This window comes from Glycine soja, chromosome 8 (assembly GCF_004193775.1).
Source record: "Glycine soja cultivar W05 chromosome 8, ASM419377v2, whole genome shotgun sequence".
Classification (NCBI taxonomy): Eukaryota; Viridiplantae; Streptophyta; class Magnoliopsida; order Fabales; family Fabaceae; genus Glycine; species Glycine soja.
In genome coordinates, this window is record NC_041009.1 from 39,376,323 (window position 1) to 39,397,042 (window position 20,720).

At 33.4% G+C, this 20,720-nt stretch overlaps 1 long non-coding RNA gene and 1 pseudogene across 1 annotated transcript; one reads left to right on the forward strand and one right to left on the reverse strand.

Moving 5' to 3' along the window:
• Nucleotides 1-736: 736 nt before the first annotated feature.
• LOC114421186 lies at nt 737-3,932 on the reverse strand. Its single transcript, XR_003668503.1, has 4 exons — nt 3,768-3,932; nt 3,082-3,416; nt 2,634-2,792; nt 737-1,063 (listed from the first exon to the last, which is right to left on the reverse strand). It is a non-coding gene; the product is annotated as an uncharacterized LOC114421186 (long non-coding RNA).
• Nucleotides 3,933-8,193: 4,261 nt separating this feature from the next.
• Nucleotides 8,194-9,747, forward strand: LOC114423284 (annotated as a pseudogene).
• Nucleotides 9,748-20,720: the final 10,973 nt, after the last annotated feature.

The window sequence follows — 20,720 nt, forward strand, 5'->3', positions numbered from 1 at the left end:
ATGTAATAACAATTATAAGAAAACAAACTTTGTTTGAAATAAACAATTACCGTCTCCCAATTATTCCTGAAAGATCCTAAGATTATCGTGGACATCCAGTGCATCACGTAGTAACCACATTCAGTGATTCCTTTTTGTCTATTACACTAAATACATAATGAAATTTGGATATTAATTAAACGTTAACTACAATTAGTGTACACACACATAAAATATATATAAGTAGAACTTTTATTTAAATCACGTACCTTAACAACAATCCACCTAGCAGCAGCCTTGGATTTCGGTTGTGGAGTATCATCAAGTCCTTTCAAAGCACTAGTGTTGAATATGAGGAACATTAAAATATTGATGTTGTTGAGTTATGCCAATGAAAATGTATTGAAAACAATACTGACCTGTTAATTATTCCCTTAAGGTAGTTGTCTGGCCTGTTATGTAAAAAACAAAACCAGACAACTAGGTTTTCCTTAGGCAGAATGACGACCATTTGCCAGTGTCGGCTGCAGTAGAGACGAATATGGGTTATTGTAGTAGTATAGATTATTTAAATTCAATTATTATGTTTGACTTACCCATTCAGGTAGGCTCCAAGGTAAACATCTCATTTTGAACTCTGTATCCAACTCTTGATACAACTTTCGGATTCAAATTGTGATTGTCCAGATCTCTGAATGGATTGTGGCTCGAGGAATCCATACACATCAGAATTCCCCGCTCGCACACTTGTCTCAGTCAGATGGCTGTGTTGTTAAGTCAAAGTTAATTATGTATGAATTTAAAACAATTACTTTGGTAATTAATAGTAATCTAAAATGACTTACAGAATCCACAACTGTATAACAAATATGCTAAGACATTTACCACCATGTGCAATTTCAGAGAGATCTTCGTGTTTTATATACAACGAGAAGTTTTGATTAAACACCCCGAATATGGTAGCATCCCACATAACCTGGAGCGGCTTCAAAAACAGTTGTGTGATGGTCAATGTCATCAGGTACAAGGGATCATCGACCTCTTCATCCGGGCTTTCTGGAGGTTTTGCTGGAGACACGACTGCCTGTTGATAAAACGTAGTTAAATCTTGTTAACTTATATTGATTTTATGATCAATGTAAGTACAAACAAAATATAATAAAATACCTCATAATTTATATTAATGCTAATTTAATATTTTATACATTTATTTATTCTGAAACAGTTAAATCTTGTTAACTTACATTGATTTTATGATCATTTTAAGATATTAAATACGGTTACGATATAAAAATAAGAAAAAAATAGTTAAATATAAATTATATATAATATCGATTTTTATATATAATACAACTTTAATTTTCATACATTAAAAATATAAAAAAATTTAAATTGTTTACTAATTAAAAATCACTTTAAATAGTTTTTTACATAATTATTACTAAAACTAACAATCATCCTAACAAAATAATTCAATAGCAATGTAAAAAAAAAATACTTTCAGTGTATTATAATAAAAGTCATAAAGTAATGCAACAAGTGGTCCAATAAAAATCAAGACCTTGCCTTGTAACAAAAACAGAAAAAAGGCAAAGTCCAAGACTCACTTTACGCGCATAAGGGCTGTGAGGCCCGCGATTTTTTTGTCAGATCAGCTTAATAGGAATGCATTTATTTTATTTATCTTTTTTATTATCACAAATAATGCTATACTTATGTAGTATTTCTGTCTTTTTTTTTCTCACTAGATGTCAAATAACTAAGTTGTCTATTAGTTATTTTTGTTTGATCCATGTGTCTAATCTACACTTGCACTGCACGCACACAAATAATATAAAAAAGGTAAAAGAAAATATTAAATAAATGAAAGAAGAAACTAGAAAGCGATAAATGAAAGAAGAAACTAGAAAGCGATAATATAAAAGAAAATATTAAATAATTTGTTGTCTTCCATTTTGTGATATATATATATATATAGACACACACACACATATAAGTACTTATAACTTATATATACAATAACCCTACAAATTAAATTCCTCCATGTACACACACAAAAAATACTCCATTTCCCATCACAACTACAAAAATCATGTCCCTCATACGTACATGCATATCAATATTAACATTAGTTCTGGATTGTGATCACATCAAATAAATAAAGCTTGAACTGAAGGCAAAAAATCTCGGGAAATAGAAATAAGGTTGAGAAAGAGAGAAAAACCAGTTAAGACAAGTAGGCACGAGGCGAAAAAAGCATTGGGTACAACCACAAAGGAAACCACCAGCATGTACGATACATAGCCGATTTCAGCAAGCATTGTCAGGGCATATGCATATGCATGTAGTCATAGTCAAATAGGGTATAGCATCATCCTGTAAGAGTTAAAAGGAATAACTTTCCATGCTGCTGGAAGGGGGGAAGGGGGGCATGGCCAACGTACGCCTGGCCCCTCTACGTTCGATACTGGACCACTAATAAAAATCACTACCATTGCAACTACGTGGTGTCTCTAAAAGATTTTAGGAAAATAAAGTCATAATAAAAATCACTACCATAATTTCTAATAATATTTACATAATAAAAAATAGTAAGTTCCAAGTGACTAATTCTATATATGTGTGCGTAAGAAAAAGAGACAAAGATAAAGTACCTAGGAGACATACACATACTCTGTGAGGAGCTGGTTCGAGAGCAATTCTAGCCCTTGTGATGATTCCAAATTGTCCAAGACCACCAAGAACAGCATGGAATAACTTTGAGTTACGATCTTTTGAACATGTCACCAGCTATATATGTGTGCAACAACTAACTGTAAACTAACAAGTAAAATTCAATTCATTGATCATATAATATGTGTGCACCAACTAACTTGTGAGACTTTACTAACTGTAAACCAGCTATATATGTGTGCACCAACTAACTTGTGAGACTTTACTAACAAGTAAAATTCAATTCATTGATCATATAATAGTTTCGAAATTGGGCATGACTATATTTGTGTGCAACAACTAACTGTAAACTAACAACGTTATTCAGTAAAATATAGATGGTCGAAGGACATGTCTCATGGGCTTTTCAAAGCCCAAAAGAAGAAATACCTTGTTAGTTATACCCTCCGAATGTACAGCGTCGTTTGTTTGCGTCTTCCCCAAAACACTTTCTTGGGTTTTGTGACTGTGTCTGTTGAGAGTTTGAGAGAGCAGAATGGTTCTATCAAACAAGAAACTAAAGCTTAAGCTGAGAGCTGAATTAGTCCAAAGCAACTCCAACACCGCCGCTGAACCCCCTTCATTTTCTATTAATAATAATAACTCTCTCAAAACTCTTCTGGACTCTGCCACGCCCACGCCCACACCCAGATTCTTCAAGAGAGAGAAACGAAGAAAGCTTCGATCTGACCAAACTCCACAACAATCCAACAAGGAAAATGAAACTGAAACACAGGGTTCGCCCAATAAGAAGACAAAGAGGAAGAAGCTAGAGGACGATCATGTGAGAGATGCAGAAAAGGACCATCATTGTGATGTTTGTGTCCAGTTCAATAGGAGAATCTTTTTCGCTGTCTCTCTCGTTTTCTTTCAAAGCACACACCCTAGAATAACGTTCACACGACATTCCACACTCAAATATGCTTTTTGTGCTAGGTTTTGCCTCTTGACTTCTTTTTCTAACTAAAGAGGCGCAGTCCCTACGGGTGTAGTGAAGTTAAGCTCCTATTGTGATTTCAAAATCAAATTCCCTAAAAATAAAGGGTGAAATCGTGATGGAGGCATAAAAATCTCACCTGAAACGGCACAGTGAGGATGGCAGCTACTCTTCGTGATGGCAAGGGCGGCACAGTGAGGATGGCAGTTACTCTGCGTGTCTCAGTGGCGGCGAGGGAGAGTGAGTGAGCGGCGGCGAGGGAGAGTGAGCGAGTGAGAGGAAGGAGCATCATCTCAAAACTTGAAATAATCCATTTAATTCCTAAAACTATGTATCATTCCCTTTTTTTTAATTTTATTTAAATCTTTTAAAATTGACTCTTTTTTCTTTTTCGTCGTTTTGGCTGTAGTCCATGCCTCAAGCTTTCCGAGTGTAGACGTGTTGCAGGTTTTTTCTGTTGAAAAAAAGAGATATTGTTTTCCAAATTAATTTACTAATATGATAAAAAAAATACTAATTAGTAGTAAGGAATTACGAAATGAGGCATAATTTAATATTTTTGTTACTCTACGTCTCTACTCATAATTTAATATTAGTGACTGAGGCATGAGAGGTAATGCGTAAAAAACTAAATGATTTTTTATAAAGTAAATTTTTTAAAAATTGTTTTAGAAATATATTTGCGTATTTTTTTAATTAATATAAAATAATTTAATATAATTATTTATTTATTTTTGCTTTCTTTTACATTCATTCAAACAAGTATTATTAATATTTCCATTTATTTTTCTTTTTTTCTATTTGCCCAAACAACACTTTTTTCGACTATATTTATCTTTAATTTTTATTTGTTTTCTTTCATTCCTTTTAATTTTTTTCTCTTTATTAATCTAAACAATTGGTAAACCACATTTGCACAGTAAAAAAATCTATGTTGTAAAAATTAAATTAGAATGTTCTTAATTTTCCTTTTCTTAAAAAAAATTGTCCTCACCAAAGTCATGAAACCCCTTGCAACCTCATTTTTTTTGTTTAATTCCAATTTGAATTCGTGAGTTTATCCATGATTTATTTCTTTCTTTTTCGCATTTTTCTTACCTTTTATTAGTAAATAAATATTTTATCCTTAATATTAAAATAATCATATTAAATAAATTAAATAAATTTTTATTTTAATAATACTTATTTCAAAAAAGAAAGAAATTCCTACATATTCTACGACCTCTATTTCAAACATATTAAAAAAAAGGAAAACTAAAAAGTCACATGCCCATCTACCAACGACTTCTAAAAAAATCAGATTTCATAATAAAGTCAAAGAAATTTTCACGACTTTTAAAAAAAACCAAAAATAAAAAAACTCTAAAGTCGTAAATGGTATCTACGACTTACCCTTGACTTCATAATTTTTCGAAATGTAACTCCATTTTGAAATTTCGGAAAATAATTGTCCTTTCTTGATAAAAAAAAAAAGAAGCCAAACTTATCGTTGTTAACAGTAATGTTAACTAACTTTACAGTAATGTGAATTTCAACTTAATGAATATAAGATTAGGAAAAGAAATAAGCTGACCATAGTTTTGATTTTTTTTAATATCGTAGCATTGGATTTTATATTATTTATTAATTAAGATCGGTAGTATATGCGTGCAAGTGCAAAACAGATTGTATTATGTAATGTAGTATACTACTAAATAGAAAGATAGATAAAAGAGTTTATTAATTCAGAGCCAAAGTCATATCTCAACTTGAGAGAAATAAAAAATGTAAGAGGTAAACTTGCCGGCTTTTTTGTAATAAGAGTAGGCAATTTTTTTTTTCAAAATTACCCAATAGGGATACATTTCAAAAAATTTCCTAATCGAGGGTACGGTAAGTTGTACATGACAGTTATAACTCTTAAGTGAAAGTCGAACACCAATTTATGATAATTTTGTCGTCTATCAAATTCTATTGTGTTGTTTCTTTGTATTTTTCTATTGGAATATTGTTGTGTCATATTTTTTTTTTATTTTTTGATGAATGATTCTTTGTAGTGAATATATGGATTAAAATATATTTTTTTCGATGATGTTACAATGCTTCATAGTGGCTTTAGAAACATGTTTGATGATAACCAAAATAATTTTTATCATCTCAATCAATTAGATGAAATATTCTAGATTAATCAAATAAAATGGTTGAAGATAAAATGCTTAAAGATCCTACATATGAACTTGATTACCTGATTTTTCAAATAAAATGATTTCATATGTTCTTCCCTCTTAATCAAGAAATTATTAAGTGATTCGGACTATCATATTATCTATGATCCTAATCAATAATCATGTGACATATAGATAATTTAATATTTTAAATTAATTAAAATCCCTTAGATCAATGAATAATACAATAATTATTATTCACTTATTATGATTATTGGTCGGAATCATGGATGACGTGATGGTCTTAAACTACTTAACAATGTTTTTTTTCATCTACGAGATCCAAATCCAAAATCTTACTTTAACCCACTACTATTTGGACCAATAATTTATCGATATACAACTTAATATTTGATTTATTTTTCTATAATCAAAGTTTTCAAATAAAAATTAAAAAAAAATCAGGAATACATGGATACTTATGTTTTGTTTATATATCTAATCAATATCTCTTGTTTATCTCTTCATATCTCAAATCTCATTACCTATAACATTTATACATTTTTTTTTTACTTTTCTTTCTCTCTCACTAGGTATTGTTAGCATATTAGGTATTTATCAATAATTTTTCTATTCTTTATGATATACTTCCTCCTCTGTTCTTAAAAATATAAGATTATTTTTAAAAAAATCCTTAAATGCAATGCATAGTGCATTTTAATTATTAACAATTATTTTTTATATAATAAATTGTAAATTTTTTCTATTTTAAATAATCATCATAATTAAAGTTTTTGACTCTATAAAGCTCAATATAATTTTAAAAATTTGGATCTTTTTGAGCTAATCATTATAATGTTGATGAATTTTCATGGGATATAATCACATTTTTTAAAATATATATCTTTTTAACGGCATGTATTTAGTATTATGCAAGAATCATATCTTAAATTAATTTTTAGATTTTTTTATAAATAACAATGATTTTATATTTATTCTAAAATATGTCCATTGAAATAAATTATTTTATCGGTCAAAGAGATCTGACTAAACAATTATTTTTTTTTTGTCTTTTCTTGGTTGAATAGTTATTATATATTTTTATGTTTAATTTTTACGAATAAAAAAAATTAATCAATCCGACCCTATACTTACTTGGGTAGTAGTCACACACTACATTTGGTCATTTGCGGTAGACCGATCTTTGACAAAAAAAAGTTACGCAAGATTTTAATTTCTATAAAGAAACCATATAACTTTTTTATATAATTCATTAGTTAAAATTTATTATTACTACAATTTTTAGGATAACTAACATGAGAAAAAATTGTACATAATAATTTATTATTAAATATTAGCGTAAAAAATTAAATTATTAACATACACTATATACTCTTTTTTTTAGTAGCATCCACTATTTACTCTTAACACAATGCATTTGGTAATAACCAAAATATTAAATTTCACCTCCATTTGTATGTTGGTCATTTAAGCAGTGAAGAAAAAACTTTGCTTAGTCATATGACAAAAAATATGACGAAGTCTGGTCAAATTTTGTTGATTAAATAATAATAAAATTAAAATTACAAAATTCATTTTAAAAATTTAGTTTAATTTTTAAATGTTTACCTTTTGAATTTATAATTTTTTATTAATTATTATATTTTTTAATTAAAATATAATTAATAACGCAATATATGATTTTTTTAAAATATATAAATAATTAAAAAAAAGTTTATATTAACATCGGTTTTTTGGAAAACCGATGTTAACATATCATACGTTAACATCGGTTTTTCAAAAACCGATGTTAACGTGTATGCATTAACATCGGTTTTTTAGAAAATCGATGTTAACATATCATACGTTAACATCGGTTTTTCAAAAACCGATGTTAACATCATTAGTTAACATCGATTTTTAAAAAACCGATGTTAACGTGTATGCATTAACATCGGTTTTTTGGAAAACCGATGTTAAGAATGATACTTTATTTACAAATATGCCACCATGTTTAACTTATTATCGATTTTGTACAAAACCGATGTTAAGAAGTCGATGTTAAAACTGCTTTTTGTAGTAGTGAGAGGAAAAAAAAATAGCTCATATGACACCAGAATAGTGGAAAAAATTTCTCAGATTCAGGGAAATTTCGACAATTTCACATGCAAATATGCTCAGATTGGACAAAAGTAAAGGAGAAATGGAGAAAACTTTGTAAGTTAATGATATTTTGGTAATTCTACCAACAAACCAATTCGGATGGGATCGGGAATCATTCTAGAGATCCAAATAAGAGAATAAAGTAGGTAGTGGTTAATGACGAAATCCCACGTACCCCACTTATTATGTCTGTGTAGTGATGGTTGGTTCTGCCAATATAACATGGACTCAAAGTTTAGAAAGAGGAGACAAGCATAGATGGAAACAATTACACTCATGCTCTTTCTTTACTATTTGTCCATGGCAATATTGTGTTGGTGTTGTGCCAACATAGTGCTCGCTATTGAATTACCAAAGTACACAGTGATACTGTCTGAATCAGATTTTCAGCTCAGACTCTACAATGAATCCTCGTGGATCTTGGCCCGTGTTTCAGGAGCCTCCTTCGAGCAATCCTATATGATTGGATTTTCCAGGTTTTGTTTTATTTTTCATTTCGTTTGATCACTTGATGAGAAATTGAGATTAGTGGACAAATGGCATAAAGATACAATATCAGTTACTTCTCATTTCTCAAACACCATTGCGTAATCTAGTCTGCTTCTTACAATTTTTTTATTTGTTCTTGTGACAATATATATGAGTTATAACAAGATTTTTTTATAAATTTCGGGGTATGAACAGGAAGAGTAAGGTGGCTTCTCTAATGAAACTAAAACGAAAATAGAAACAAAAATATGAAATTTTTTAAAAAAAATTACAAAATAGACCCTGAACTTACAAATGAAGGCATATGTCATGAGTAGACGAGAAAAAAAATGCTCTATCTCTCTCTTTTCTTTCTATCCCTCTTTTAAGTATTAAACAGTGTCAGCATCCACTAAACATTTCCCTGATAAAACATTCAAATTTAACAATACAATGGTAGTGAACCTACGTACACTTTATCTCTACCTTGTTTAGAAATGCAGTATATATAAAAACACGTGCATGTCTTAATTTAAACCTAATTAAGGGATAATTTCTTCAGGATATTCTTCACTTTTCCTCCTTAATACTTGTATATGAAATGGTAAATATATTAATTTGTAGTATTGTGTCGTCTGTGTGTCTAACTTTTCTACCACGTATTACCTAATTTTCTTAATACCTTTGTTGGAAACCTACATCAATTAATGATGATATTAAAATAATGTATATAAGTAGGATTGAGTCACTAGGTCCAAATACATATTCTAAGGTTGCATGTAGTAATCTTCACATGGTTTAATTTTTTATACAACCCTTTTGTTTCTTACACCAAGTTGTATCAATACATTCACGGTGACAATTCAAACTCTTCAAAAATCGCATTCACTGCTCCAGTCCTAACAAGTGTCCCATCAACACCACCCGGGGATGGCTACATCGTAAGAATGCTCATAACAACTCACTTTGAAGGGAAGCCTCCGCAACCCAATCCTGAGCTGAACCTGCGCATAGAGAAGTGGAAAGCTTAGTGCATTGCAATTAGGAAGTTTAGTGGGTATGCTAAGGATGATAACATCAACAAAGAAATTGAAGCTCTTGTAACAACCCTAAACAAGCACTCGGCAACAATACAAGACACGAGCTTCTATACCATTGCTAAGTACAACGCTTCATTTCATAATAATACCACTGATCGCTTAAATGAAGTGTGGATTAAAGTGACAGCTGGACTCTGGAGTACTGATTGCTAACGGTTGTTTCCATCGGTTAAGTGTAGTCTCTGGTTTTTGTGTCATTGTGCCTGGAGTGGCTTGTTTTAGTGGTGTTATGGGTGAAATGTGTTGGGGGGGTTTTTTTTATATATAATAAAATGTGTTGTTTTCATTGTGAGTCTAATGTGAATAATGCTAGCTCCCGCTTGGAATATGCATGTATGATTTGAATAAGCATTGCTATTAATAGTAAATAAATATAAATATTTGATGGTTTACTTTATTTAAATCATTCATGATGGATGGTTTAAGATTTGTTTAGCTTGCATTCTAATATAGTAGATGCAAAGTGATGAGATCTAAACTCAAGATCAATCCAACTAAGCTTCGGTTTGATATATGATACGGTGGTGTGCAGGGATGGATTCAGGAATCTTTAAAAGGGAGCTAGAATTGTTTTTACACTTTAATTGTTTAAATATCTAACTTCTAACAATAAATATTTAATAAAAAATATTACCAAAAAAATATTTAATAAATAATAATTTTTATAATTGTTGATAAATGATACAAGAACAAATACATGTATTAACTTGTATTGATTTTTTTTCAAGTTTTAGAAGTCTTTGTGGTCTCAAGCACAATAACTAAGCAAGACTCACAATAATAATCTCAAAAGAAAAGGGTAAATAGTCACTTTTTTCCGTCCATCACAGTTAATAAAATAGCCTGCATGACACAAAGGGACGAATGTGTCACTGAAATGATTGTCAACGTGGTCATACTGACTAGATTGAATGAAAATATCACTAAGATATAATTTTTGGACGTAAATGTCAGTCAATTTTTTTAGACGAAAATGTCAATATTTTTTTATTGGAGGAAAATGTTAGTAACTTATTTTGGACCTAAATGTCAGTACGTTTCAATGGACCAAAATATCAACAAGTTACCATTATTGGACAAAAATATTAGTAATTTTTTATTGGATCTAAATATCAGTATATTTCTATTGGATTAATTTGTTAAATCCGAAATTTCATTTCATTGTAAAATATAATTTTAGGATAAATTTTCACAATTTTTTTATTGTTACAAACATAACATTACAATAATCACTTAAAAAACATATTGACAAACATAATTTAAAACAAGTATAATAATAATGATAATATTGATTATCAACCATGATTTATCTATCACAATAGAAATTATCCAAAATAAATTTTGTATTAATTTACCAAAATAAAGATTGTAGTAGGGTATCAATCATTATAAATTTTTTCAAATCATAATAATTAGTCACAATCTACTATAAATAGAAAATAAATATACCACATATTTCGCTTTTTCAAATCTTGACTATTTTATTAACGGTGACGGATGAAAGTTAACATCCGGAGATATATTTGTTGCAATTTTTATGCTTTTGGGGGTTAATTTTTGTATTTTTATCTTTCAGGGACACATTTATCAGCAGAGTGAGAGGATGAAAAGTTAAAAAAAATAATATATGATAAATATGTTCCTATGTTGACAATTAGAGATTACCACGTTGACAATTATTTCAGCGACAAATTTATCCATTTGTGCCACGTAGACTATTTTATTAACGGTGATGGACAGAAGTTAACAACCAGATATATTTGTCGCACTTTTTACATTTTCGGGGACTAAATTTTGTATTTTCATCTTTTAAGGATGCATTTATCAGCGAATTACACATTCAAAAACAAAAGTAACTATTTATCCAAAAAAAAAAAGAAACAAACTCATCTAATATAATAATAATTAAAAGTCATCGACGATGTTTTATAACAATTATAATATATATATATATATATATATATATATATATATATATAATGTTAATAATTAGATATATAGATAGATAAATGAGACATATAATAATATGCAAACATAATTAGTATAAGTAATAACAATTGATGGAAAGGCATAAAGATATCATTCTTTTCAAATCTATTAGTATGTGTTTTTGAGTTAGATTATAATTAATACCGACATATATTATTAAAAAGATTAATATATAATCAATGATAACACATATTATTATATTTATTAATTATATATTATTTTACTTATTTTTTGAAAGCCCAAAAGAAATTTTATTTTAAAAAACTCAGTTAGCTCATAAGATGTGGCCTAACTAAGCTGTGGAATTACGAAACATGCCAAAACTGAATAAACAAATACACAGTGGCTATGTAAAGTATAGAAAGTTAGAGGTTGTTGCTAGGTGCACCCAGCAAAATTGCTGGTGCACCCAACAATTGAATGAACTTCTTAAAATACCCTTCATTTAAAAAATAAAAGTTAATATATTTTAAAAAAACATTTTCTTCTTCTTCCGTTTTAAAAAATGTTTTCTTCCGCGGTTTCCTTCTTCTCCCGTGCACCCAGCAACCTCCCTGCAAGCTTCTTCTTCCTTGGTTTCGTTCTTCTCCTTCCTTCCAAAAAGGTTCGTCTTCTTCCTTCGTCTTCTGTGTATACAGTGGCAAGCTTCTTCTTCCGCGCTTTGAAATTTGGTTCCCTTCTCCTCCACAGGTATTGGCATCCTCCATTGACTAGCTTTGTTCGTTTCTTCCGCCATCCAGGTTAGTGTTCTAACCTCGTGTCTTCATTTGGAAGCGTTAATGGCCGTAGGATAGACGACATGAGTGATGTGTGGTGGCTAAGGTTGAAGACGAAGGTTCTTCCGCGAGAAGAACCTTCTTTCGCGCATGTGGGAGGGGTAGTTGGATATTGAAGCGGAAGAAGGAGTTCTTTCGCGGGAACCTGCGGAAGAAAGGGGAGAAGGTTCTTCCGCGCGTTCTGGCGGAAGAAGGTTCCGAAGGTTCTTCCGCTGGATCCAGCGGAAGATGGTTTCGGAGGTTCTTCCGCGGGCTCCAGCGGAAGAACTATGTCTCCCGCGGAAGAACCTGCGAAACCTTCTTCTGCAGGCAACATTTCTTGTTCGCGGAAGAACCTGTGGAACCTTCTTCCGCAGGCAAGCTATCCTTCTCGCGGAAGAACATTCGAAACGTCTTCCGCGGAGCATGTTTTGGTGTTTTTTGGTTATTTTTTTTTAAATTTTGTCTGAACCACCAATTTAATGATATTAGTAATTATTATTTTTCATTTATTTGCTATTACAAAGTGTATATGGTATTTAACTTACACAAACTCCCTAATTTTGATACATCACCTATTGTATTTTGCTTTCATTTGGTTAGGATGTCTAAATTGAATTGTTATTTGCTGTCATTTGGTTAGGATGTATAAATGACTGTATACACTGCATAAATTATGTGGATTAGTTAGGATTCTTTTTCCCTGATGAATGAGAGGGTTAAGAAGAAAAAAAAGGTAAGTTAGGATACTAATATGCAACTATTAGACTACTGTTACACTTGTAATTAAGAAAAAATATGAGACAAGAAAACAAAGTTCATGTGTTACTCTGTTTCTAAATTTATTTTGATATTGAAAAGAAATTTGTGTAATCTAATCTAATAGCCTGCAACCTGTCAAGAAACATTGAAAACTTAATTTGACCAAATTAGTAAGAAACATACAAAACATGTGTTTGAACAAATTTGTAATGACAAAGCTTAGTTACCAATTATTTGAATATTTAATTTGATCGGAAAAAATAAATGTTCTTCATGATTTCAGATCATGGTTAGAACATGAGGTTTAGGTCGTGCGTTAGGAGCTGGTAGAGGTAGAGGCATTAGTGAGGATACGCATGAGGCTGATGTTCCTCTGCGTCGTAGACCTACTGCTTCAGCACGTAGGCAACAAGTTCGTGTGCGTGAGGACGTGACAAAGAGACCTGAGGATGTGCCTCAGTTGCATGAGGATGTTCCTCATGTGTCTGATGCCATCCCAGAGATGACAGGCGCCGCCGATGCTGTTCAGACAGAGGGAGTGGCTACTGATGGGAGTTTGGGGTCACCTGCTGCAGATGAGGGTTTCCCCGGTGGACCACGCGACCCATCGATTTTGACCGATTTTGCTGAGCATGTCGAACACAACATCTAGAGTGGATGAGTACGTAGTTTTTAATGTTGACTAATTACATAAAAATTATTTGTAGTTGGATTGTTTTTTATATACACGTTATTGTAAATTGTTATTTAATTTAGGAACGACCCGATCTGAAGTTGGTCTCCCACGGTAGAAAAGTAGATAAAATTGGGAGACTAGCGCCTGAGATTGAAGGGTTGATTGCTGGCACCGGATTGAGTCCACTGATCAGGTGTTCTGTTATCACCACTGATCTTGGACTGATATCCGCCTTCGTCGAGAGGTGGCATCGCGAGACTAGCACGTTCCACCTGCCAGTAGGCGAGTTGACGATCATGTTGGATGATGTGGTGTCACTCCTACACCTTCCCATCACTAGCGCCCTGCATACGTTCGAGCCGCTTGTTACTTCAGACGTCATTGGTCTACTGACGGAGCTTCTAGAGGTCAGTCATGAGGAGGCTACATTTGAGACCCGACAGGCAGGTGAGCCTCATGTCCGGTTGGGGTGGCTTCGAGACTTGTATCAGAGCCAGTGCAGGACCAGACGATGGGTTGTAGTAGCCCGCACGTATCTGCTCCACTTGGTGGGTTGTACTCTTTTCGCCAACAAGAGTTCAACCCATATACATGTCGTGCACCTGGAGGCTTTTAGGGACCTAGCCCACGCAGGGGGATTCGCCTGGGGGGCAGCTGCATTAGTCCACATGTACAACCATTTGAATGACGCGTCGCAGGCCTCTACACGGCAGCTGGGCGGTTATATTACACTTCTCCAGGTACGTATTATCACTGATAATTTAAATTGAAGTAACATTGAATCTCGTTTTTTGTATTGGATTTGACTATGTCTTTGTAGTGCTGGATATACGAGCACTTTCCTACAGTGCATACATCCATCGTTCATGATGCTTATGATGAGGGGAGCCCACGGGCCTGCAGGTGGCTTACGGGTAAGGCTCATATGACGGGGATCAAGGGAGCCCCGTATCGGAGACGTTTGGATGCCCTGAGTGTGACTGACGTGTGCTGGATGCCCTATGGTGAGCACCGGCGAGTCAGGGCCTTTGACTTGATATCGTCGTACACCGACTAGCTCAGATGGGGTCAGATTGTGGTGTACGTTCGACCTGAGCGGGTTCTTCGATAGTTTGGCTACCTTCAGACGGTCCCTCCGCCGCCGGTTTGTGATTCTTTGACGGGTGACGATATAGATGACCGGTGGCTGAATTTTCCAGACCATTTGGTGCCTTCAGGGGAGCTCTGTGTAGTTCCTGGACAGGTGGCGGCAGACTACATGGAGTGGTTTTTTCGGATATTGCACCCATTCGTCACACAGACCAAGGAGACTGCTGCGCCGAGACATCCGCCTCCCCCTCATCATGAGGAGTTCGCCGAGCCACCCATCCCCGAGGTTTCAGTCGCGACCGATCTCCCTACGCATTCAGTGGTAAGCATAACTTCTGTAGTTTTTCATAATTTAAATTTTTTTAAAATGTGATACTGACTTTGTTATTTTGACTGTGACAGGTTCACTGCGAAGGATGTCAGGGGATGGCTCAGGATTTAGGAGCGATTGCTGAGGATTTGGAGCGGGTCATCAACCTCAGGATGGTCACTGAGGGCATTGACTTACATGACATCATGGCTCGTTGTCTGAGGAGAGCTAGAGGTGACACCGCAGATGGAAGTCTTAGGTCGCGCCAGAGACGCCGCATAGATTAGGATTTATATTTTTATTGTACTTAAATTATTAATTTTTGTATTTGTTTATGTATGTCATAAAACACATTTACTTACATCATTTATGATTTTTGTTTGTCTCTCTATAAATATATGGTTTGAAATTTAAATATAAACCACACACATGAGTCACATTTATAATGGCATTTGAATATATAAAATAAAGAAGATAAAATAATTTGTAATTTAAATGTTAACATTTATAACTATTCTGAAATTATATATTTTAACCATATATATACGTACACTAAAGAATAAAAAAAATTGGTTTTGTGCCTTTTAGAAACATGCCTAAGTACCCCTGATCGGGCTTTTTTTAAAATTATGTGGGAGCCGCTTGAGACTGTCCAGGGCCGCTATTTGGCATGTTTGCACGTCAAGGAACCTAAAAAAAATAAAAGCAGCACCTCGTTCTATCAAATCGCACCTCAAACGGAGGCACCAAAAATAAAAAAGTTGGTTTTCGGCTTATTAGAAACATATAACTACCATTCAGTTCAACACAAATATAACAATTTGACACAGTAACACTTGTTCACGGAACAATTGATTAATTACATGAACATAAATCCAATGTACATATACATGCATAAATATTACAAGTTCAGTGTCCGCTTAGGTCTACATGCGTTGTATTAATTGTCATTAGGCTTAAGTATTGTTGCATTCTACCTACATATGCAGTTGGCCATTGTTTTGCCTCCGGATACGCATTGCTTGACCACAACAATGTCATAGGCGGTAAGGGACAACGATCTTTCAGAAAAACCTGTTGTAAGTGAAATTACAATAATAAGTTAAACAAACAAACCAACACATTCAATAATTGAAATTATTTGAGTAAACGAATTTTCAATGGACCTGAACAAAATGACTGCCATACACATGGCCGACGCATATTATGCGGTGCGCAACAGAATTGGCCGGAGGTCAACTTCTGAGAGGAAAAAATGTGAAGCTCTGTTGTCGTGACAATGATACAAGGATTACATTATATCTTGATGCAATTACATATTCCATATCCGTTATATCCATCCATTTGTCCATACTAACCTAAATCAAATAACAAATACACGTGTCAGTCATGTAAACATTACTTATATTTTTAAAAAGCATAAAACACATACCTTGGATAACCCATCCACGTGTAGGGACAACCTCAGCTGTTCATATCTCTCCGTGCCACCAAAGATCTTTATGTAGTCTTGCGACCATTTGCCAAGTTCTTTAATCAATTCATTACGCATCATGGCCCAACACTCTTCTCCCATACCTAACAAAGCAGAAACTGACTGATATCCACAATTATCATCCGCTTTCACATCAACAACATCCTCAATGAAACCATGCATAAATGGCAAAAATTGATCCAACATGGGGATCATCCTTGCTGGCTTCGGTGGTGCAAAAGATGATGCACTGGCTCTGACTGAGGTGTTGCTGTTTTGAACCAAATGATAAGCATCAACATACTCCCAATAAGATGGATCACGCTTTGTCGATCTTTCGCTTCTTTTCATTACCTTTTTCGGGGCACCTTTCGTCTTAACCTGTGTTGGAGGAGGACACATAGAGGTCTCATCGGGAAACGCGAATTCTCGGAGTTTACTCTTGAAAGTAACTTTCCCACAAACATCAAGTTCATCGAATCTTTTATATATTCTATCCATCTCTTCCTTGATGCTCACTTCGGCCTCACATAGCCCCTAGTCTGAAAAATTAAGTCTCCTCCAGTACATATGGACTGCATCCAGTGGGATGCTGCCACCCTCATACCTTTATAGCTCGCATGCACAAGGAAGACCTAGCATGGTTCTCAAGACACACCCACAAGAAGACACATTGTCTTTCAAATAACGTACGCGCTCAAACTCAACCGAAATTTCATTTAAAGCGTACCTTGACACCATTCCTAGAAGCCTCTTGTATAAGGTTTTCTTAAAAACATGACCAACAACATGCATGCTTGTTTCGAATGATGCTCTAATTTCAGTATGCTGCAGCGTCATCATGTTGTTCATTGCATCCCAAACACTACAGAGTTCTCCAACGCTATTCTGTAATATCCTCTTCAAAGACCAATGAGCAGATTCAACCCTACATTTAAAACACACAACAGAGAAGACAAATTAATAACAATAATGTTCCAAACAATCATTAAAAGAAACTTGACTAATATAATAAAACATTTAAATACCTATTTGTTGTTGTGTTGCCTAGGTGCATCACCTTATTCGTCCAGGCCAAGATAAATTTCTCCTTGTGTGGGATAATCCATGTCTCACATACGTAGTCAATGAACATTGGCCACGGGGAACAGGCTACTTGAAACCTTTGAAGGTGCTCAGGGAACTCCTGTTCTGAAGGACAATCTACCAGGTTACCCCAGCTATCCATTACATAGTCCCAAGCATTCTTCTGACCAACAAGCGATTTACACTTTGCCTTCACATTCTTGTCTATGTGAAACCTGCACAACAAATTCTTACACTCCGGAAACACAACTTTCACAACATTCATCAGGGCTAGGTCTCTGTCTGTGACAATAACAACATGAAGGCGATCATTTCTTAAAAAAAGACCTCGAAACTGTTCCAATGCCCATACAAGATTGTTCACGCACTCACCCTCCAGATATGCAAACCCAGCAGAGAAAGTCATCCCGGTTGGTGTCACCCCCACAATGTCAAGCAATGGGAGCCTGTACCTATTTGTTTTGTAGGTACTGTCTATCAAAAAAACAAGATGACATGCGTTACATAACTTAACTGCATCTGGGTGACACCAAAACAAATCACGCACCACATCTTCATCCTTCAATCTATGCCAATGAATGTATTGGTCACGTTCAAGGAGCCTCATTAGGTGTTGCATTTCACTGTCATCTCCTCTGATTGAAGAACGGTATGCACTTCTTGCATTGTAGATTTGTTTGATTGTGGTGCAACTGCTGTTGTTGTGCTCCTTCAACGTTAGCAGGATGTTTCTTGGTTTCACATTCGACTTCGTCATATCAGCAATGATATTCTTCTCATCATCTGTCAATCTCCCAGCATATGGATGTCCAACTAAGGTCTTCGTCAATTCATGGTTGTGAATCCCACATATCAGCTTCACTGCCCAACCTTCACCTCCATGCACTGGTTTTCCATGAATCTTAAATGGACAACCACATTTTCTAGTACCTGTATCTTTTCTAACAAATTCTTTCTTCCTACCCTTGTACTTACCGCTCCTTTCACACCCAATTAAGACAAATGAAGTTCTTCCTCTACTGCCAATATATGTATCAGACCTCATAATTACTGCAACAAAACCATTTTCATGGGCAACCGTTCGAGCCCACTTCAAAACATCTTCTCGGGTTTCAAAGACCTAGGACACAACCACGACATATTAATTTTTACACAAATAATACATTAGACCAAACAATTAAAACTGATCGACATGATTACCTGAGAAGTATTAAAAACATCTGAACAATCAACATGTGTTTCATTCACACCACAATCTTCTTCTTCATTTTGAAAATCCATATCAACTTCTTCGGACATCGCACTGTAATATGCCCATTGATCTTCGTTCATCTTAATTCAAAGTATAACTATCACCTGATTCAACATTCAACTAAATAATTTGAACAATACAGCAACCCAACAAAATTTACAAACTATCAATATCAAACTAATTCAACATTTGACAACCTCACACAAATATTTAATCTACATATACATAACCAAATTCAACTTTTAATTACATAATTCCAAAATTAACCTACAAAGCTCATTTAACCAAAAAATACCTCAACCTAGGCAAAAAAAATCAACAATTCAACCAACAAATATATTTTTATGTTTCACATAAATTACAAATAGAATTAACCAAAATAACATTCAAAATAATCTTAAAACAAAAAAATCATAAAATAAAACAAATTACTCCACGGAAGAAGCAGTCTTCTGCAGTTGATATTACAACTGCGGAAGACTGCTTCTTCCGTGGAGACTCACGGAAGACGTCTTCCGCGAGACTCCTCGGAACAAGTTTTTTTCTTCCGCAGTTGTAATGTCTTCCCCGAAAGAAAATTTTTTGCGTCCAAACTTACACCATTCTACTACCAAAAATAAACAATCAACCACACAAACCAGCTATGTACCTTACTTGACAAATATCACACCAAAGAAGAGCACAAGCACCGACAAAAATCGCACAGCACAAGTACCAGAACGGAGAAAACGCACCAGAATGGAGAAAACGCGCACCGGAGTGGAGGAAACGCAGGAGAGAGAAAGCAAAAAGGAAGAATGAAAAAAAAAACAGTTTTTATATAAGGAAAAAGTATAGGGGCATTTTTGGGTTTTTAAAAAATTGTTGGGTGCACCAGCAATGTTGCTGGGTGCCCCTAGCAATTCCCAAAGTTAGATGCACCCTAACAAACAATATTCAATCCACGCAAGTCCAATCTATCTATTTTTCTTTTTTTGGGTTTTTCTTTGTGCACCATACAAATTCTGATACACCCAACATAACATGTGAAATTCTAGTTTTATCCTTCAATCCATATGAGACTTACAGATTAATAATTCGTATGAGACTTACGGGTTATCAATCTGTATTAGGCTTACGGATTGTCAATCCGTAAGTAGCCCATAGAATTTTTAAATATTTTTTTTCAAAAATATGTTTTACCAACTAAGTTAATAAACCAATTATGTTATAAAATAATTAATATCGTTATATATAACACTAAAATTTCTAATATATATTTAATGCACATGTAAATTTACACAATAAATTTTGTGACAATTAATTTTTATCTAATAATTAATTTGTTTACATATATAAATTGTAAATAAAAACTTATATATGTAAAAAAAATACATTATTAACATAAATCTACTAATGTATTTTTTTACATATATAAATTTTAAATAAAAATCATAAGTTTCATAAAAATTTATATATGTAAACAAATTAATTATTAGATAAAAATTAATTGTTTCAAAATTTATTATGTAAATTTACATATGCATTAAATATACATTAGAAATTTTAGTGTTATATATAACTACATTAATTATTTTATAATATAATTGGTCTATTAGCTTAACTGGTTATTTTATAACATTATTGGTCTATTAGTTTAACTGGTCAGAACTTCTTACTAATATCTTGAAAGTCATAGGTTCAATTCATGTGCGAAAAAAAAAAACCTTTTTCCTCTTTCAACTTACTACACAAGAGTGATATATTCCTCAAGTTTAAGAAATGGAAATCTCTCGAGGAGAAGCAAACAAAAAAGAAAGTGATAAAATGACTTTAGGATAGTTA